Source organism: Harpia harpyja, chromosome 4 (assembly GCF_026419915.1).
Source record: "Harpia harpyja isolate bHarHar1 chromosome 4, bHarHar1 primary haplotype, whole genome shotgun sequence".
In the NCBI taxonomy this organism is placed as follows: domain Eukaryota; kingdom Metazoa; phylum Chordata; class Aves; order Accipitriformes; family Accipitridae; genus Harpia; species Harpia harpyja.
The window spans coordinates 15,844,993-15,867,324 of NC_068943.1; positions in this window are offsets into that span (position 1 = coordinate 15,844,993).

Consider the following 22,332-nt stretch of genomic DNA (forward strand, 5'->3'; position numbering starts at 1 on the left):
GATAATTTCTCAGGCTACTTCTTAATTAGATTAAATGGACAACACAGTAGTTTGCTGCTGTTGCAGTACTGCAGAGGACTTTGTTGCGACTTCGGTGTGACTTCATTCAGAAGAGGTACTGGTCATCCTCAATTCCTTTCCTGAGAACTAAAGTTCAAACTTGCTAGCACATTACTAGACAAGGTCCTAACTGCTGGGGAAATTTGAAGAACTCTGGGTGTTACAGGAAATCCCTTGCAATTTTTTGTGTGTTTTCACCTGTCCAAGTCAATTGATTTCAGGTAGCACATCTACAAGTAAGATTAAGGTATGGCCTTCTGTATACGGCAGTAATTTTAGAGTGGTCAAAAAAAATCTATCCTCAATTTACAAAACTCAGGGATGGAAAGAAAAGAGAGCTAAGCAAATTATGATTTTAAAAGTAAAAGGCTGCCAAACTACTTTGTAACAATGTTATATAATATCAGACATAGCAGCTTAGCAAACAGATTGAGTCCACTGTGATTTTTACTTCAGAGTGATCCCCCACAGACTTTTTGCCTATTTATCTTTAAATTCTTAAAGAGATTCTTCACTGAGTTTTACATCCTTCTCCCTCTGTTTGCTGTCTGTGAAGTGTGCCACCAGTGGTCATAATTTTACCCCAGCATACCAGGTCCCACTGCAACAACCGAGGCAGAATTATTTCAGAACATGTTATTACTATATCCTAGAAATATTTTGATGATCAGTCATCTTTCAGAATACTGTTTTGCAGAGGAAGAGAATCATAACACCTTAGGCTATTTTGGGGAAGAAAATATCACCAATAACCAGGTGGCTTTAGAAGATAATCTTTGGAAAGTCCTCCTGGAATTTAATGCTCCAGGTCAGAAATCAAATCAACAAATAAAATATACGTGAGTCTTTTAAAACTCATTGTTCTAGGGAATCTTAGCATTGCAGCCATTTTTAGTTCTGGCTCAGCAGAATTGATTTCAAATTAAATGTTTAGTTTGCTTTTATCGGTATTGCTCTTGCACTGACAATAGGTATTTGATTTCAGTTGTCTTTTCCCTTGTTTTGGTTCATGAATATCTGTCACAAGTAACTCCCCAGGTCCTTTGTTTATCTGTCTTCTCCTGATTAAATGTAACATTACTGTAGATTTAAAAAGATCACTTTCCAAGTAGAGGTCAGCATCAAAACAGATAATTTACTTCTTTCTCCCTCTTTTAAAAATCAGAACTGGATGTCTTTGTAAGGGATATGCTATATCCCACAGGAGTCATGGACTCTACATAGAGTTTAATGAGTAAAGCACTTAAACCTGTGTTATCCAGATCACATTACATGATTGTAATAGTCTCTTTCAGTTTTAAAAGTGTACAATTTTATTTTCTGTGCCAAAGAAAGATCTTTCAGTCTTCACTCTGAAGCTGGTTTTGCCCCAGTTTCACCAAAAAAACTCCAGCAGTGCACTCTGCATCAGCAGGTGGGTCCAGTTTGCTACCAAACTGACCATTTTAAATCAAGACCATATCTTTTCCTCCTTAGCTGTCTGTCCGTCACTCAATCAGAAATGAAAGTGACCACAGAAAGATATTGCCAACATTTTACATATGGCTATTTCCTCTATTTAATGCAAACCCACAAGACAACAGTTCTTAAAAAGTCCGAATTTCTACATCTGGTTTGAGACTTAATAGACAGCGATGAAGAGTTCAGTAGATAAAAGAGCATTTACCTGGGTGGTTATTTAACTTTGCAGGCTCATTCATCAAATAGGACAAACCTCATTCGACAAACAGGTGTTTAATTGAATAGGTTTTTTCATCCATCCAATTTATGTTAAAATACCCTGTGCTAATTAGTTCACAGTTACTCCCAAGTTGATTTACAATCAATTCATGTTCTTCACAAACATTGCTGATGTTTTTAGGTGAGAAGTGCACAACAAATAAAGAAACTATAATATTTTGAACTGACCTAAGTTATTGTCAGGATGCTGTAAATGTTGAGGCAAAATACTAATCACAAAATGACCAAAGAGAGCCAGAACAAGAGGAACAAATGACACTGCTTCATTTGCAAAGGGGGGGACATCCTGCTGCATTGATCCCTCTCTGATACCATGCAGGGTTTGTAGCAGGGGGCAAGCAAATGAATTTGAATGGTCTATGAGAAGAAAGGGAATCAAAAGGGATTTTGAGATCAAGGATGAACACAATCATAGTCTTCAGTACGTAAGTCTTGAATGAGCTTTGAAAGGGCAGGCAGCATTGTGGAAGGCCCTGGAAAGACTGAACCTTAGCAATCAAAGGACAAGAGAAAAAAGCTTGGCGTGTATATAAAGGGCATATAAAGTGACAAGCTTGTAGGCATTTACATTGGAGGTGAGACTCCTCACAGACAGATTTCCTGGCACCTTCTCCAAACCCACAGCTTGCAAACTCCTTTCTTCCTTTTTGGTTCTGGGAAGGTTGCTAGGCGATCCACTGTGAAAATATTCTCCATGATGGGATATCTCTCATATCTCAGAGTTTTTAAAGGAAAATCAATCAGCTACTGAGAAAAAAGCCAGCTGCTACTCTGTTCTGGTTTTGAGGGCTGCATGGGTGGGGATTATTAGTTCACTGAAAATTATTTCCTGCTGAACACTGAATGAAACTCCCAATACTTTCTTTCAAACTGGTTTTGAACACAAGTATGTGGGAAGCAGCTGTTAAGTTACATGGTGATAAACTGATTGCAGATTTTTTACCAATACTGTATTTTTGGACCTTGATTCCTTTAGGTTTTCAAGTTGTCAGCCTGTGCTTTAAACATGGTAGAAAAATCTGTAGGTGGAGAATTAATCAATTTCCTAATTGTGGGAAAGACACCAGAATCCCAGATACACAGTAACTACCTTTAGAGGTGAACTAGTATAAAAACTACCTACTGAAGAGCAATGTGCAAAAATGAGGAATTTGAAAGCTTTGTGCGGTGGGCAGAGAGCAGTTAGAACACCAGAATGAGTGGTTTTTAACTCTTAACTTGATTTTAATTCAGTAATTATGCTTTAAATATAGCATGAGCACTTTGAGATGTCAGCTGCCTTAGATGGAATGTTAGGTGAGCAAAGAAGGGAAACCAGGAGGGCATGTTTTCCATGTCAGCTTCACCTTAAGCTGTTTGGGACCCTTATCTCCAAGAATGGACATACATGATGAGGACTTTTGAACTGTAAAATGGAATATAAAACTGAGAGACATTGTTTTATGATACCAAAGTCCTCAGTTTAAGACAGGCTTTTGGAGCTGCTTTTTCAGCTCTGTAAATAAGAAATTATCTATGCCAAGAGACAAGGAGATGAGTCTTCTTTTCAAAGGAGCAGATGGCAGAAGCATCGGAGGCATCCTACCTCTTTCTTCTTCTGTGCAAATAAATATATTTTAAAATGCTGAACCTGATATGAAGTTTATGTCAATAATTAATGTAAGTGGTATGCACTTGGAGCCTAGGAATTCCCATCACTTCTGGGCAGTGTCCACAGAGAGATCTTGGAACAGAAGAATTCTGTGCCCTTCAAACTGTCACAGATTTTTTTCATACAGAATGCATTCATTTGTTCTATCAGCATATTTGTGGGGATGCTAGAAAAATGTATAATGTAAAAACAACAAAAAAAAGTATAAAAGCAACCTTTTCTATTTTGAAACCTAAGAATCCCCTCAAGTCTTGGCTGTTGCTTTTTCCCCCCTCTAACCCAGCTGCTCTTTGATCTGTCTCTTTCTAAGTGGATAAATATATTTTAAATTATTGCTAGCCCCAGGGGAACCAAACTGGTGTTAGCTAGCAAGGAGATGCTTTTAGGAAATGTCGCTAATGTAGGTGGCGAAAATGGCAAGAAACTGTTGAGCGCTGCAACAGCTCAGCTAGATCTGAGCCGAACTTAGGGTTGAAATAAATGAATGCAACATTCAGTGTCTTCTCTGGGATATTCAGCCACTGAAGCTCTCTGAAATTTCCTGGCTGTGCTTTCTTCTCATTAGCAATCAAAGAACAGGAACTTCCAGAGGGGCGGTTTACTCCCATATGCAACTTTTGGTTTAAAATACATAGGCTTACCAAAGCTAATATCTATAGAAATGTACAGATTTGGACCTGTGTTCTCTACTGCTTTTTCATATCTGTAAAACAGCAACAAGCAATAATCATTCTAATTTGTCGACTAGTCACGTCAGTTGGCCTAGTTATGCCTAATTAGTGCCAAAGTTTCGGTATAAAAGAAATTGAACAAGTCCTTGGGTTGGAGGCAGAGCATCTTCAATGGCCTATGTAACGACCTGTCCACCATATTACAAACATTAAGAGTGGATTTCTGGTCTCTGTAGAGTGATTAAGACCTCCAGAATTGAAAGCCTAGGTAGCTTACACGGTTAAAAGAGGGAGCTAATGTTTCTGAAAACCAGTTAAGGGACTGCTGGTCAGGAGCCCACTCCTCTGCATCGACCACAGAGGGATCTAAAGCATCTCTGTAGAGGAACTCAGTGAATCAGGAGACTGTCTGGAACAGCCTGGAGGTGACTTTCAGGCATAGGCAGATCTGAGGATGGTCTGAATGCGTCTCATAGAAGCACTTTCACTTGCTGGGGTGCAGAAAGCTGAGGGCAGATGCCTCTCAGGGTGGAGAGTGAAGGTTCCTTCCTCCACACAAAATTTATTAGTTAGTGAAGCTTTCCGGAAAATAGCCTTGTGTCTCCTGCTTCAGTTGATTATAGAAGTGACCAACTCAGTGCTCCTTGGAGAAGTCACTTGCTTATCAAGCTATAGTCTCGCTGGTTTTGGTCTCCTCATCTGCCTTTGTAAATCCTATATGCCTTTCTACACACCAATCAGAATCAGGGGGAACAATAAAGATGCATCCATATAGGGTGACATTCTTCTTGTCACACAGTCGTATGTAACCTCTTGAGTGAGGTACATTCCTGGTACGCAGAAACAAAGTTTAAAAATCAGTCAATCTGAGAAAATCCCCTGGATAGGAATGAAAAGTGGACACTACCATTGATTATGCTTTCTGAGAGCAACGCAGTGCTATTTCAGTAATTTAGACAGAATCTGATTACAGTGAATGAATCAAACCCTGTAAGGTGAAGTTCACTGTCCCCAACTGCAGGCATTACTGAGCATGCATAACAAACTTTGATCGGGTGCCTAGGAAATATCATGGCCCTTGACGTGAGCTCTGGCCGATTTGCAGATATATTCAGAGGGCTGGATGTGTGTGGGACAAGCCAGTCAACTCTTTTCTGAGACTCACAGGACATGATTCATCTAACCTAATTTTAGATATCTCACAAGTAGATGACAACATCTGAGCCAGACACTGTAGGGTCCCTTTATAGATAATAGAAAGAGAAATAGGCATATTTCTATTTCTAGAATATTTCATTTCTAGAGTTCAGTTATTTTGGTGTAGTTTAGATATCCAGCCTATGATAGGTTGACTCACGCAGTCACACAGGCTGCTGCTCTCCACCAGGGACACTGACCCGACGCAAACATCTGCACTGAGCAGCTGAAGGCACTTGGCATTTTCTTTCATGCAATGTAACCGAGACAATCGAGAAAAAGCTTAGGCTGAATTTAGACTTGTTTATGCTTCCCACTGTCCTGAAGTTCGTTATGCTTTTTAGAGTTTAGCAGTCAAGGCAACTGCAAGGTAGGGAGTAAGCCAAGACCGCAGTTGGCCTTGCTCTTTATGGTACCATTAACAGGACAGGACCATGTTCTTATCTCCCATAGCTGTCCATATTTTAGCGAGTTTTCCCAAATGCAATCCACTGGTATCTGCATATTTCTGACTTGTCCACGTGCCAAAACACACAGATCTCTCTTCTCGTGGTTATGTTGAATGGTTATGCTAAATATGCATTAAAATGTATGTGTTTTTTAGGGAAAAATTTTGATTAAATAAAAGACATTTGAGTTTAGAAACAAGATGGCTTGAATATCTTATTGGGCTTAGGTGGCTAGCAAAGTTAAATCATCTCACTTTCTGTAACCAAAGCCATTCAGTGACTAAAATCATATCCAGCCAGCTGGAAGCCACCTGAAACAGGCGTCCATCTCTGGATCAGTTAGGTGTGGCTTTCAGCATAAGTGTTAATCAAGTTTATGCCTTTGCATAAGAATAATAAATGCAACAGAATTTCTGAAAGGGATGCAAAACACCTTTACCTGAAGATCATTGCTTTCCATAAGCTCTCTGGGAAGACAAATTGTGACCTCTCTTCCTTTGTGGTATGCCCTATACACCTATGGCAATGTTTACAATGGAAAAATAATATGAGAGAGAGAAAATGGAGTTTGTGGGGGGAATTTTTTTACTCTCTTCCCAAAATTTCATTTTTTTTCAAATAAGCTCATTGGATCTTAGCATAAGGAAAGCAGGAAATAGGTGCCATATTTGAAATCCATCAAAACTGAAAGTGTTTTTTTACATTGAACTCAATGGATGGTTTTGGTCAATCACAAATTACATCTGCTGTCCCAAAGGTCTGTCTCATAGCAGTTTGTAGTGTAGCTTCCTCTCTTTGATTCTTTCTAACATTTCTAATAAACCAACACCTTTAATTTTTCACGGGAAACAAAAGCCTCTGGTTAAAATACCCCTGATGATTCTTGTAAATTTATACAAAAGCAGGCATTGATTATGAATTACACCATTTACTCCACTCTACAAATAGATAACATTTTGGAAATGTGTGTTTTTGAGCAAATAAACTCCATGAGCTGAACAATCCTGCCACTTCAGCAAAAAAGTGATATTTTGTAAAAAAATAAATTAATTAGTTCATAAGCTCCTCTTGCCATTTATTGTTTGGATTTGTCTGACAGGTTTAGCGAAATTTTCTGATACATTTTCCAATCACTACCTTTGTGGTTTGATAAAGAACTTCAAGTGTATGAATAATCTGTGATGATAAGGCAATACATTTTCCTTCATTCTGCCATGCATTAGCAGCACAAATCCTGCTAAAACTAGACAGGAATGTATTACCAATTTGTTTTGTAGGTATTTAGTTACTCAATGAGTAAATAAATACATAGTGTAAATTAAGTATTCAAGCTTCACTGCACAGAAGTGCCTTTTAGTTATGATGTATGCTTGTAATACGAATTATAGCAGTTCTCTCTAATGTGTTTTATTAGCAGTTTGAAGTTGAAAGAAGAAATTACAATATTGCAGTGTTATCAGAAATGTATCTACACAGGGTTAAAAAATAAAAATTAAAGTTCTCAAATTTCTGACAAAGGTAACAATATTTTTATAGATACAATCCCCAAATCTGCTTTTTGTAGTTAATAAAATATAACAATCTCTCGATATGTAGGATTTTAGACAATCATGTGCTATTTTTTCCTGTTTCTCACAAGAATTGAGACACTAAGCTTTTATTTCCTTGTTTCTCTAATAACACTTTGCAATTTTTTCAATAAAATGTAAAAAGTCTTAAAACTATCTTAAATATAAGGTGAAAAACAATGTTCATTTTTCATTCAGTTCTGCCATCAGCACTAGTAAAAGTGGCAATAGTTTTAACCCCCCCCTAGTTTCCCTGTAGGAAGAGATCACAGAGATCGAGGCTGGAAGTGTGCAGGGCTGTTCATTTGATATATAAAATGTTTTATGATATAGACAGCTACGCCACTGTTCTGGAGAACTGCTATATCTTTTTGCAGATATCTTGTTCGTGCATAAAAATGAATTATTTATCTCTCTTGTAAAGTTTATTTTGGCTATCTGAAGGGCTTTCTAATCCTCCATCTAGTACTTCACCAGTTTTCTCAAGAATGGATGTGGCTGGTGGTGATTCATCTTGCACAGAATAATTAATTGGCATTTTCAAGTGATGATCAATCTAGAATGATGTGATTGGGATTATTTGCTTAAAACGGTATTTCACTTATTGACAGTGTGTGGTTTCTGTCATTATTTTGATATGTAGTGGCAGAATGCTCCAAATAAAGATAGCTGGAGGTATATTCTGTTTGAAACCATGGGATGGTTTTCATTGAATCCATGCAATGGACTCCTGGACATAATTAAACAGCATGTGGAATTCATAAGCTCACAAAGCTCCCTTCACAAAGCCATTGCCCTAAAATACGTAGTCTTAAATATCTCTAATGAAATTCTGAGAGCAACAAGTAACTCCCACTCCCTACAAGTGGATTATTACAGTCTTCACAGCCTTGTGGAAGTTTTAATTGAAGGGCACTACTTAAAGGAATGGTGTGGGATGACTCTAAGGTAAGATTGATCAGTACAGGCAGAATTTTATTACAAGTGTCAATTAGATTGAAAAGTGTTATAAAAAAGATCATTTGCATAGCTTTAGGGGACAAGGAGACACATTATTCTGAAATCTCCTTTGCTGATTGTTTAGTGATTCTCTAAGGGTAACAGGGAGGAAATATTCCCTCCTGCAAGAGGAGACAGTAGCCACTTTCTGACTGGCTTTGATTTAAAGCTCGTTAATGAGATATGTGCAGCTAATTAAGAGCAGGGAGAATTTCGCTATATACCACAGTGGAGAACAGCATTTATCAGAGAGGACTGGACTATTGCCCTATGGAAGTTCAGTGCTGTGGTACCAGGAATGATTCAGTTCCAGTGCTACAGAGAAGGACAATATAGCATATAGCAAAAGCTGGTTGAAGATACATTTTTCCCCCTAGAAAAATAAGGCTGCACTGACAACGCATTCTTTTAATGAAAAACCTCATTTTTGTTAATTCAACACAGTAAGGACAAGCTCTTCCTTTTCATTTTCACCCTTTTTTCCTCTGGAGGGAAGCGACAAATTAGCAGACAGAAAGCCTTTGGCTGTTGCAACTACATCTTTTTTTGTACTTGAGCTAGATGGTGGGAGTGTCCACAATGACATTTTAGTTGGGAGCAGGAGCATCCTTCCAAAACAAGTCTACCTGCAGCCCCCCACTTCCCATACTTTTGTTTCCATCACAGAAATGGAAATATGATCACAGAAATGAGTGTGCATGAATTAGTTTTCTTTTCAGACTGAAACGTGTCTGAAAGACATACTCCAGGCATGCACATAGTCTGCTCCAGTTGCTAATGAGCATCCGGGCCCTGGACCAGTCTAGAGCTAATCCAAAATAAAAAGCTTTAATAATAATGTTGGGATCTCAGCACCAACTGTTTTGCTCTGGCTATCTCTCCTTTTTGGGCTGCACTACTTGCTAATGCAGATATAGCACGTGTCTCTCTACACAGCATTGTCACTCCTGGTGCGATTCATAACCGCACAGCCAATAGTGCAGTTTGACTTCCCTTATGGCATTGGAGACACACCTGCACTGACCTCACACATTGGACCCAGGGCTTACAGAAAATCTACTCCGTGTGGCATGGTGAAGGCCAAGTGAGATACTCCCCAGTGCCTAAAAGGATAGTAGGTGCCTGTGTTTAGGCAATGCAATCTTGCTCACCATCTGGCAATTCATCTCCAGACTGTAGGCTCCCAACCTTCAGTATATAAACACAGGCATCTGTATATAAGCTTGTTTGTATTCCATTAAAGTCAATGGAAATAGATGATCTAAATATAGTGCCATTTTTAGATGTCCTGCGCACCTACTTGGCCTCCAGGCCATCCGTCCTATCAGGTAGTATGGTGTACATATCACACATAACATAGAATAACTTAAGATGCTGAATCCCACCTTGAGACAATACAGTCAGTGGAGCCCAGAGAGCCATGCCGTTCACCAGAAAGTAGATGTAGGACATAGGCATGTGGTGCTGTATGAGATACCTCAAGGTATAAAAACATCTGCACAGGGCTGGTAGCTCTGACACAGGATTTATGGGAGACTCACAGCCTTTTGCAGCTGTACTCCAAGGTGAGATACCCTACAGTGCCTGAAATGAGGCAAGATGCCTGTGTTTAGCAATGGCCTTGGATAGAGCAGCACACTGTGGAAACAAGGATAACACATTTTGTCATTTGCTCTGTCATTTCCCTCCTCCATATCATCCAAAATTTTTTTATCTTTGGGAAACGTAGTGAATATGCATTGCCAGGTGGAAATAGTGTGAAAGTGAAATATTTTGGGAAAAAATGCTCACAAGAAAAAATCAGATTTCTGCCTTCAGGTCCTTCTCTTTCTGTGTCTTTTCCAACAGATGAGTTCCCAGTAAGACCCAGATGTATGGTAAGAAAAACTATGTTGCTCAGTATTGTGTGACTTACTTTGGAACCTTTCTGTGTGAGGGAAAGCTGGGTATATCTCATATTCCCTAGTCTGGAATATGAATATCGTCGCCTGGTTGTATTTTGTCCATGGATCAGCTATAGTGTTCTTCAGGGAGTTGAGATCACATTCTTGAGGGAAGTTACAACTAGAAATCTCTTAGAACTTTTCCAATATCATGTATATTCATCTATTTATTTAATTTCAAATTTTATTTTATTCATTTTTCAGGGGGCAGATTGGAGTTTGTAGTAAATATATTTTTTGTCAAATAAACTGTTTTATTATGAATATCTGCAGTTTCTAAATTGTACTTTTGACTACTTACCTAATCTCATACAGTCATTTCTTTGTCATGTGAATTGAAACTCTAAAACTACATGAAAAAAAAAACCCAAGCAACAAAACTGAGAGAAATTAGAAATACTTCATTTGATGCATTATAGGTAGCAGAGGGACATAGTCATAATGCTACATACAGGTCTCTCTATTCTGCCATTTCTAGCTGGCAAACTTACAGGTGTTAAAGCAGTTCTGGGTATTCATCCCTCAGTGCATCACTTTGTACTTTGTAGAATTAATTTTTAAACCATTTTCTTTACTGTAATCTCCAGAGTAATTTACCTGTTCCTACAAAATATTGCAACATTCCTTTTTACTGATATGTAATGCAACTTCATGTCACCAGCAAATGTCATTTCAACACAGCTATATTGCTTGCCTAACTCAGATATTAAAATGTTAAATATGTTTGGTCTCAGATTTTTAGGAAAGCCTAGTAAGAATCTCCTTCCGGTCCAATAAAACTCCTTGTAATACAATCCCTTGAGTTGGCTGTATTTCATCAAATATATCAATTTTTGTTGTGTCTGTGAAAACTTATTCCTTCATCAAATTTTCCCCTAGTAATGGACATGGTACAAAAATCAGTAGCTACTCAACAATATTTTCCCCTCTGAAGACGCAGAAATTTATTTTGCTCTTCTCTCAAGCACTGTAACTCCTTCAACTTGACAGATTCATGAAAAATATCATTTTGATGGCATAGCTTATTTAGGTAGTTTGTCAGTTCACCGTGACTTGCTAGTGGTCAAACTGAACGTGCAGTTCTGAGAAGATATAATTTAGTTACGCACATTCACTTGCTGCTGTTTTTGATCATTGACTAGCATGTAGCGTAGAGTTACAACATGTTCAGTTTTGTGGATGTGGAAGTGTGTGCCTGTGTGTGTGGAAATTAGCTTCAGAATCACAGACTCATGAAATCATAAAAATGCTGGTTGGAAGATCATCTAGGCCAACCTACTTGAAGTGGGACTATGGTCAAAGCTGGATTAGGTTAGACATGGCTCTGTCTAGGTTTTGGTGGATGCAATTTCTCATGTATTTGCTTGGGTGCTTTAATGTTCAAGGAAAGCAAAAACAAATGGGTCACTAGTAAGGGTGATGTGAAATTCAGATTTGCATTTGAATGAATATTCGCAGATCTCTTTCATAGTATTCCCTTGGGCCATGAAAAGTACAAGCACAGATTACTGAGAACTCTCTAGACCAACTGATTGATATGGTTTGTATTTGCCATGTAAATGTACAGTGTTTAATACTGTATCTATACAAATATAATGCTGATTGACAAACTTACCCAGAAACAGTCATCTCCTAGGAGGAGGAAGTCATTAACATTTTAAAAAGCAAAATCCTAAAGGAAGGCTGTTCAGACACTGCAAAGGAATGTGGTACTTTGAAATGTGCGAAGGTATGAGCAGTCAATATTAAGGATTCCTTTGTTTTTATTGGAACAAAATTCAAGGATTTTTTTTTTCCAATAAGAGAAACACTTGATATGCAAACTAGAAGAATTCAAAACAGATTGAGGAATAATTAATTTTATGATATATATTGGAACATAAAAACAGAATTGTAAATTGCATATTTCAATTTTAAAAAATGAGAAAATGTACAACATGTTAAAGAAGCCTTTAGCATTTGAGCTCCACAGAGGACTATAAAGGGGAAGGACACTAGCTCTGAATATAGTCTACTTGCTCACAAGTTTCCAGAGAGCAATCCTCTAAGTCACACAATATGCTGCTGTTCAGGGCAAAAAAGCACCATTTATTAGATAAGGTTTTTTACCTAGGAAACATATAACACATGAGTAAGGTATCAGTTGAGATAGATAGTTACCATTTATCGTAGTGCCCTGCCTTGAAGAATGAGAAAGTAGTTTCCATTTTAATGAGCACTTGTAAAGGAGAATGTTAGTTCACACAGCGTCAGGGAGAGAGTTGCTGATGGCATGAGCAAGAAGTATAATGAGTTTTGTTTTTATCAACAAAGTTTGCTGCATCTTCTAGTTTCCTTTTCCGTCCCTGTGCACCTGCTTGTCAGAAAGGGTCCCTGCACCTTTCTTGATGTCCTCAATCTGCTTTGGCTGTGTTGATCCTATATACCATTCTTTTCCTTTGGCTTTTTTATTCCCTTCAACCTTCATCTTTTCACTGTTTCTCTTTCTGCTCATTGCTTCCTCTCCTGCCTGATAAAATGGGAGACATCTTCTCAAAGGACAGCCCAGGTACCATAAATGTTAAAACAATGGGGTTTGTGACCATCTTTCCTAGGTTCTGCTTGTTGAAAAAAAAAAAAGACCAGCCCGACTGCTTTGATCAGCTTTATAGAGTGCTTTTGTCTTCCTCAAAATACTGAGGAAGGATGGGGAAGAGCATATGAAAAGTCGTGTTTGATTCTATCTGCTGGATGATCATGGAAACCTATAACTCACCTATCATTTATTGCAAGACTTGTAGTTAGCCTTTAAAATTGCAACTTCGTGAAGCTGCAGAAGTTGGTTCCTCACCTTGCTGCAGCACATCTGAAACAGAACATGAACGCTGTGGGGCAGGCCTGCAATGTATTAAACTGGCTTGCTTCCTATTAACATTGCGAATGGAGAGCTCTCTGTGTGGCTGCTGAGCCATGGGAGGATTCACTGCAACTTGCTCTCTGCTGGAAGGGGACTTGATGATGCCTGCAAGATCCAATTCCTTTCCAAAAGCAGGAGGTGGTCCTGTGAGCCTCCCACACAGGCTGGCCAGAGACAAGTAGAGCACCACATAAAAGGTAATGTAGGCTATATTTGAAGGCAAGCTGTCATCCTTGTAGTTCAGCTGTGCCTAACCAAAAGTTGTTTTGAAATGCACCAGCCTGGGGAACTAGAAACGCAATTTCTAGAAGGCAACTTCACCTCTTTCTTTTCTCTAGGCCTATAGCACTAGGATTTCTCCCTCATTTCCAGTGTAATCGATGTGATGACTTACAGATAAGGTTCATAATTCTGCTTCTCAGTCTTGCCTAAGAGTCAATATGTTTCCTGAAATCACAGCCTTCTTATCAGGAAGTCACTGAAGGTGCAATTCTGCTTCGTGATTTCTCTAGTAGCAAGGGAGTTTCCAGGGCCAATCTATATGCTCTTCTCCCCCACTTGCCACAAGTTATTGCCTATGCAGCAGTACTTGTTCAACTGCTTGTGCAGTCATGACCTAGAATTGGTAATTGTAGTGATCTCATGTTTTACAAACCTTCCAAAAACAAGGAGGAAGATGCCAAAGGTGATTTCTCAGCAATGGTGACTAGCACATGCATTCAATATTATTTGATACTTAAAATACACGAGGCCTAACACACCAGCAGGAGATCTTGCCAGCTGCCTGCTGGTTCCAGGCTCTCACGGATGCTTATAATAAGTTTTCTGCCCCATTCCTGCTTATTCCTTCAGCCTCCCCCTCCCCCCTTATCTGTCCTTCTCCCCCTTATCCTCTCATCTGCTTTTAACCCACATACTGCCTCTCCTTCTTGGATTTCAGTATAGGTCCTCCACTTTCTAGGGGAAACTGTAGGAAGTTTGTGTGCCCTGATCTTCTCTTTGGCCAAATATGCAAGGCTGGCACGGAGGAAAAAGCAAGCAAAGTGTTTTCCTGTAGGCAAGGCTGAACCTGCAAAGGAGACTGAAACTTATTCTTTCACCAGGAGATTGGTCCTTGACAGCTGGCAGTACTCCTCATATCTTGCATATGGCTCACTTTTTTATAGTGGCATTTATTGTTATACATAGAGCAATGTATAAGGATGCAAATCAGTGAAATATCCCATTGGTTTAAGGAAGACAGAGCTCCTCAGAGGTCTGTGGGCAGGAACACCTTCTCCCAAGATCACTTTGAGCCTGGCTGGAATCTCTCGATATAGGTCTAGGATCAGTTGTGGCAGAGAACAAACCTTTGTTTCTCTTGGTCTATCTATCTGCTCTATTTATAAATACAATTACAGATTACAGATGCAGTGGAGTAGTCTTGCAGTGTTTGATTACTCACTGCAAACATAGGTATTTTAAATCCGTGGGTGAATAATATTAGTCCCATAGCAGGTTATCTTGTTTATTGTGATACACAATTATGAAAAGTTAAAAGAAATGAAAAAGTGAAGTTGATGTTTATTCTGCAATAATGAATTGCTAGGAGAGAGAAGTTTTCTTAGGAACTGTTTGCTGCAGGAAGCTTAGTATAGCAGATCTAATCCTGCTTAATGTGAATTATACACACAACAATAGATATAACAAATATATTTTAAATACAAAGTGAGAACTGATTGAAATATGAAATGCGTTGCTTCTTCCTTGCAATTTCAGTCACTCATATAATTGAATTCCAAGAACTGTGTTTTTAAAAGTAGTATGGTTTTTCTCTCAGTCCCTCCCTCAGAGTGCTGGTATTATAAATGTTTTTTAATGAAAAAACCTTAATAGATGCTGTTGAATTTTGCAGGAAAATAAATTAATTGTTACCTGATTTAAGCGAGCTCTAGGTGAGTATTATCTGTTGTCAGCAGAATACACATTTGTTTGTATTCTAGTATCATCACATTTTACAAGGTTGAAAAGTGCATAACAAATAATTTTAATTAGTTTTTAAAGGACAAGTTGATTTTGCATTTTTGCTTGCTGCCCTAGAATATTGTGCTCATTTCTATGAGGCAGATATTTAAACAGCTCTTCCCTAATAAGGTAAAAGTTGTAGAAAACATGCATTTGAGATTTTGTAATTAAATACTCAATTTGAGCACACTTACAAATGCCAGAGGTAATGATTCTTTGAAGTTTATCGTTCATAGTAATCTTTTCATACTACAAAAAAGGCAAGTAATATTGTGACCAAACAAAATTAGAACCATAAATCAGGTTAGCCCTCTGCTTAGTTTTTCACCAAACAGCCAGTTCAATAAATCACTCTGCATGGCCTATACATTATGCTTACTGCTTTTCCTGTATCTACATCAGCACAACAGTGTGCTATAAAATGCTATTTGATATATGCAAAGGGAGTCAATGGATATTTTAAAAAGAAAAAAAGAAAAAAGAGAGAGAAGTAGTTCAAATGCAGTACTGTTTCCAGAGGATATTTGGTTGCAGAATATGAACTGGCTGTAGCAGTGCAGTAGGAGCATGAAGTAAATTTCTGCAATATCATGCTCCTACAGATACAGTCAGTTACTGGCTGCTCTCCTAAGTGACAGGGCCAACTTCACATTTTGAAATGTGAAGGTTAAACTGTGTGATTCCTTTAGGTACACCTGAAGAGACACATCTACATTAACCTTTGAAATTTTGTATGTGTGGTATGTTCCTATGTATATCTGCCTCTTGTCTCACTGGTGGAGCTGGTCCATGACTGTACTCCCCCTCTTCCATTTTGCAGTCTTTTACAAATGTCCAGCTTGCATTTCCCCCAGCCTTGCAACACAGCCCTGCACAAAGTCCCACAGGTTTCAGCTCACAGCTTTTGCCAAAATGCAGTAAAACTATGCATGCGTTTTCACAGTGTGGTCTAGAGAAAGCAGGAATGTGAGTCAGCCTGACTCACAGTGTTCAGAGAAAGAGGGAGGTTAGGTAGTACTAGAAATGTTATTGCAGTCCAAAGCAAAGAAAAATCTGTTTTCTATTCCCCACGCTTCTAACAGTGAACAAACTGCGAAGACCTCAAATTTGACTGGCAATAAGGAGAGTTGATAAATGAGTGTCTTTTAACCATCCCAAGATAATAATAATGGATAAACAAATAAATAAAGAAATAAGAATTGGTCCTTGATGCATTGTTGATTAGATCCCTTGTCTCCTGACTCTATTTCTATGCTTTTTATGTTATCTATTCAGTATCTCTAAATAGTTGGAAACAATAGTAGACACAACCTAAGTACAAACTAGAATCATGAATACCTTGGTCTTTTCGATTAACATTCCTGTCTTTTGAAGCTGAGACATTAAAACTGCTTAGCACAGAATATTTTTTATTTATAAGTGCTGACTTTTATGTGAAAATACTTTTTTTGCTGAAATCAAAACTATTCTTAGGAACAGTGGTTCTGACATAGCTTTGGTTGGAAAGGTACCAAGGTGGAGCTTGAGACTTCAGGGTAGCTAAGTACTTGCAGGTTAGCTAATATTAGTGATATTAGCTATAACTCACTGTTCATTGACATTAGCTTGATTGATATTAGCTATCAATCACTATTCATAACAGTGGTAAATTGTTTATCTAGATTACATGAAATCCTCAATCTGCATTTGTCAAAGCAGGGCAAACTGTGGTGATTTTGCATGTCTTAGCTTAAGGTCTTTGGATTACAGAGGACCCTTGGTCTCATGTGCTTTTCAAAAATGTTTGTGAAAAGATCTATTTTTCACTCTGTATAAAAATTTTAAGCAATTAATCCTAGAAATACTTGACAAAATGCAGTCTGTGTTTTCCTGTTAGCTTTATCCTTAAAGTGTGCCAAGAAAGAGACATAATAGATACTATGAAAAATGGAGAATGTTCTCCTTCTTTCTAATATGCCTTTTGACTTATTGAAGATATTTATAACTGGAGATTAGAGTATCAAACAACCTGAATACGGTCTCTTCTACAAAATCTTTTTGTTAACTACACTACTTTTATAACTAAGTTGCACAGCTTCCCTATGAACCAGTCAGTAGTCTCCCCTTTCTTTTACAAATTGGGTCGCTGGGAAGCCATTTGTTCACTCCTGGCTTGGTCCTGGCTGGGAATAGAAGCCAAGCCTGTGAAAGAGCTGACCTGTGTGTCATGGGGAGTCATGTTGCCTTAAATTGGGCATGCTAAATCTTGTTACTGTTGATAACTATTTTTTAACCACTGAACTTCAGAGAGCCAAGAGCGAAGCCTGAATGTATTCTTCTTCTATCTCACAGTCTCACCTTCCATAAACTAATTGCTTAAGGGCTACATGAGCACAGAGGACAGCTGTCGTCTGGTATTCTTTGCTAAAGTGGAAGAGCTGAACCTATCGACAAGTCATTACTTGTATTACAATATTTTAACTTTTGTAACAGAATACATAAAATACACGTGTATGTATAAGAGTCCTTGTTGGTGCTTACTTGCGGAACTTGGATTTGTTGACATATACTGATTCATCCAAACTAATTTTTATAGTCCTTCATTTCCTTCATGACCAGAAGGTGATTCAGTCCATCTGAAATTTGAAATTAATCCTTTCTAAAGAGATATCTTTGGTCACTGTGACCTCTTCAGGAGACAAATTTGCTGGCTTCTGGTTTTAGGGCTTGTGTCCTAAACTCACTGCTGTGATTGAGACGTTTGACAGAGTGCGGCTCTGTACACAAACAAGTTCATTTACCAGGGATGTCAATCTTGCTCCTTTCTCTAGTGTCAAATTTTTGCTTTAAAAATCAGATGTTTATATGCAGGCTATTTGTTAATATATTATAGTATTTAACAATATTATACACTGGAAGTCTCAAAATATGTGAGCTATGAAAACGAACAAATCACAAAGGTGTGGTATAACAGATTCTTAGTGATATTGTGTATTCCTGCTAGTATAATAATGTACTAGGTGGGTTGGGCATAAAACTCGCTGAATAAGGAAAGGATTCTTTATCCTTATTTTGATTTTTTTCATGTATTTGTATAAGGCAAAAGACTACCAATTATACATTCCCAAGGAAAAAAAAAATATATATATGTGAATATTGTTAGTGAAAGAATTTTAAAAACATGAGCTCTTGTTGTCTAATATTACCTGGAGTCTCAGGTACGTGACTTTTTATCTCTCAGTCAGCCAACATGAGCCAAAAAGTGGCCTAAAGGCTTAGATGTTCCAGTGGTTACTCCAGCACAATCTAATTTGTGACCTCTATCCCTTTGGTTTTTATAATGTCCTTATAAAAACATAGTACATTTAAGTATGCTTAAAGTGCTACTGGGTATAATTAAAGTTCTGTCAGCCTTTCCATTATAAATCCCTCTTTTCAAGGTTTAATATCTCAGCGGTTTCAATTCCCACTGGGCTAAACTTGATACAGAAGCTGTCAGCATGAATGCAAATCCCTCCTACCTTCAAAAATATTTTCAATTCATAAAGTTGCTGGTTTTTATTGAGTCCTACAGTCTGCACAAGTATTTCTGATTAGCTCCCCTCCCAAGGTCTCTCACACTGTCTTGTCTCATCTTACATAAATCAAGAAATAAATGTGTCCTGACTTTGAAATGCAGAAACACACTGATGGAGTTTCCTTTTTCCTTCTTCTAGGCTACAGGTTGAGTGCAGCTTCTACCCATACTGAAAACTGCTGACTTCAGGTTAGATCCCCAGACTCTTCCAGACTGCATCTACTAAGATGTGGAAAGCAAAAGTTAATTACATTGGCCATAAAGTAGTATACCTCATATCTAGCTTTCCCATCTTTATTTCTTAATACTGGACTGCATACACTAAACTTTTGATTAGAGGGAAGTAGGTAATGCTTAGAGAAATTAGCAGATACCACGTTTAATTAATTTCTCAGTTTGGGGATAAGTCTAGAGCTTACCACTCTGCCTGAGCATCTTCTACTTTAGTAATGCAAGTTGTATTTCTAGATAAGGAGAATGGCCATTCTTGGTTTCCAATATCAGGAAAAGAATCTTCGAAAGCTGAAGCAACTCATGCAGAGTACCTTGGAACTGGCCTAAACCAGAAAGAAAATAATTGTCAACAGTTTGATGGTATTTTAATTTTATTGATGTCCACATTTCAAGCTGTTATGGGGTATTACAGAAGAAAGAATTGGTGTTTCCCTATTTCTTACAAATGAAACATGTTCATTCTCTTTTAGGTTCGTTCTCCTACACTGACTCTCAAACAATTGATGCCTAAATCAAAAAATATTGCATCAGGACTTCTTGATCTCTTCCATTCTGGGTCCAGGAATACTGTATTCCTGAACAGCAACTCTGCTTTACCCTCTCTCCTCCTCCCCTCTAGGCTTGTGACTAGGGCATATTTCTGGAAGTGGAGGCTATTTATGGGACTAAAGACCTCAGAAGTAGAAGAACTTTGGACATCCCATTCTGCATGACTGCTTGTCCTGATTTCGGCTGGAAAAAAGTTAAATTACTTGTTAGTAGCTGGTATAGTGCTGTGTTTTGGATTTAGGATGAGAATAATGTTGATAACACAGTGATGATTCAGTTGTTGCTAAGCAGTGTTTATACCAAGTCAAGGACTTTTCAGCTTCTCATACTGCCCTGCCAGCGGAGGCTGGGAGTGCACAAGAAGCTGGGAGGGGACACAGCAGGGACAGCTGACCCAAAAGAGCCAAAGGGGTATTCCATACTGTATTACATCATGCCCAGTATATAAACTGGGGGGAGTTGGCTGGGGGGCACGGTGGCTTGGGGATTGGCTGGGCATCGGTCAGTGGGTGGTGAGCAATTGTATTGTGCATCACTGCTTTTGTATATTCTATTATTTTTATTATTATTATTTTCCCTTCATTTTCTATCCTATTAAACTGCCTTTATCTCAACCCACAAGTTTTACTTTTTTTTCCTCAATTCTTTCCCCCATCCCACTGCAGCAGGGGTGGGAAGTGAGCAAGCAGCTGTGTGGTTCTTAATTGCTGGCTGGAGTTAAACCACAAAACTGCTTAAACTTTGGGCTGTTACAAGAAAGGACCATCTGACTGCCAAAGTGGAGGAAGTAATTTCAGGGTTTGGAGCTCAGTTTCACAACCAAAAAAACCTAGCTGAATCTGCAACATAGGTATCACATACCCAGATTTTGAAACATATTATATTTCTTTGGTGTTTTTAATTGGCTGCCCTTGCCATGCCAGTGAGCATGAGTGCTCTTGCTCTGAACCCCATTCTAGGCAGTGTGTCCAGAGACACACCAATGCACAAGGATTCATGGCTATCTGTGTAAACTTAAGTTTTAACATTGCAAAAGAAAGAAAAAAAATGTCGTGGTGTATATATATATACTTGTGAATACACCTTGATACACACATACATATTTAAACACATACACTTTGAAATATACTTTGCCTTTGAGTTTGTTTACACTGTGGCAGATTGGAAAAGGGGAAACAGATATTGTCAAAAAAATTCAGATACTACTGTTTTATCAGCAATAGCAGGAAAAAAAATGACAAGCTGTTCATCACAGAAGCTCTCCATCAGGTCTGAAGTAGATTTCAGTGCTAACTACCACCTGGGAACAAAGGAGATGGCTATTTTAGTTCCTAATTAGCATCCCCTCCTCTCTACAGAAAACGCCTGCCTTTTCTTTCAGAGATGTTTGTGGTGATGTTAACCTTGGATAACAGCCAAACTCCCACCCAGCTGCTCACTCACTCTACCTCCTTTGTTGGACAGGGGAGAACATAGGATGAGAAACCTTGTGGACTGAATTAGAAAATGGGAGACTGCTTCCCAATTACTGTTGTGGGCAAAACAGACTCAACTTGGGGATAATTAAGTTATTGCAAAATAAAGTGTTTGAGTAGTGGGAAACAAAGAGACAAACCAGAGATGAGGAAAAGGCTGAGGTACTTAATGTCTTCTTTGCCTCAGTCTTTAATAGTGAGACCAGTTATCCTCAGGGTACTCAGCCCCCTGAGCTGGAAGGCAAGGACTGAGAACAGAATATACCACCCATAATCCAGGAGGAAATAGTTAGTGACCTGCTACGCCATCTGGACACTCACAAATCTATGGGACCAGATGGGATCCACCCAAGAGTACTGAGGGAGCTGGCGGAGGAGCTTGCCAAGCCACGCTCCATCATTTATCAGCAGTCCCGGTCAACAGGGGAGGTGCCAGATGACTGAAGGCTTGCCAATGTGATGCCCATTTACGAGAAGAGTCGGAGAGGATCTAGGGAACTACAGGCTTGTCAGCCTGACCTCGGTACTGGGGAAGATTATGGAGCAGTTCATCTTGAGTGCACTCACACGGCATGTGCAGGACAACCAGGGCATCGGGCCCAGCCAGCATGGGTTCATGAAAGGCAGGTCCTGCTTGACCAGCCTGATCTTCTATGACCAGGTGACCCACCTAGTGGACGAGGGAAAGGCTGTGGATGTTATCTACCTTGACTTCAGCAAGGCCTTTGACACTGTCTCTCACGGCATACTCCTTGAGAAGCTGGCGGCTCATGGCTTAGACAAGTGTACTTTTCACTGGGTAAAAAAACTGGCTGGATGGACGAGCCCAGAGGGTTGTGGTGAATGGAGTTAAATCCAGTTGGCAGCCAGTCACAAGTCGTGTTCCCTGGGGCTCAGTACTGGGGCCAGATCTGTTTAATATCTTTATCAATGATCTGGATAAGGGGATCGAGTGCACCCTCAGTGAGTTTGCAGATGACACCAAGTTGGGAGGCAGGGTCGATCTGCTTGAGGGTGTGAAGGCTCTATGGAGGGATCTGGACAGGCTGGATCAATGGGCCGAGGCCAATTTTATGAGGTTCAACAAGGCCAAGTGCCGGGTCCTGCACTTGGGTCACAACAACCCCATGCAGCACTACAGGCTTGGGGAAAAGTGGCTGGAAAGCTGCCCGGCAGAGAAAGACCTGGGGGTGCTGGTTGACAGTCGGCTGAGTATGAGCCAGCAGTGTGCCCAGGTGGCCAAGAAGGCCAATGGCATCCTGGCCTGTATCAGAAATAGTGTGGCCAGCAGGAGCAGGGAGGTGATTGTCCCCCTGTACTGGGCACTGGTGAGGCCGCAC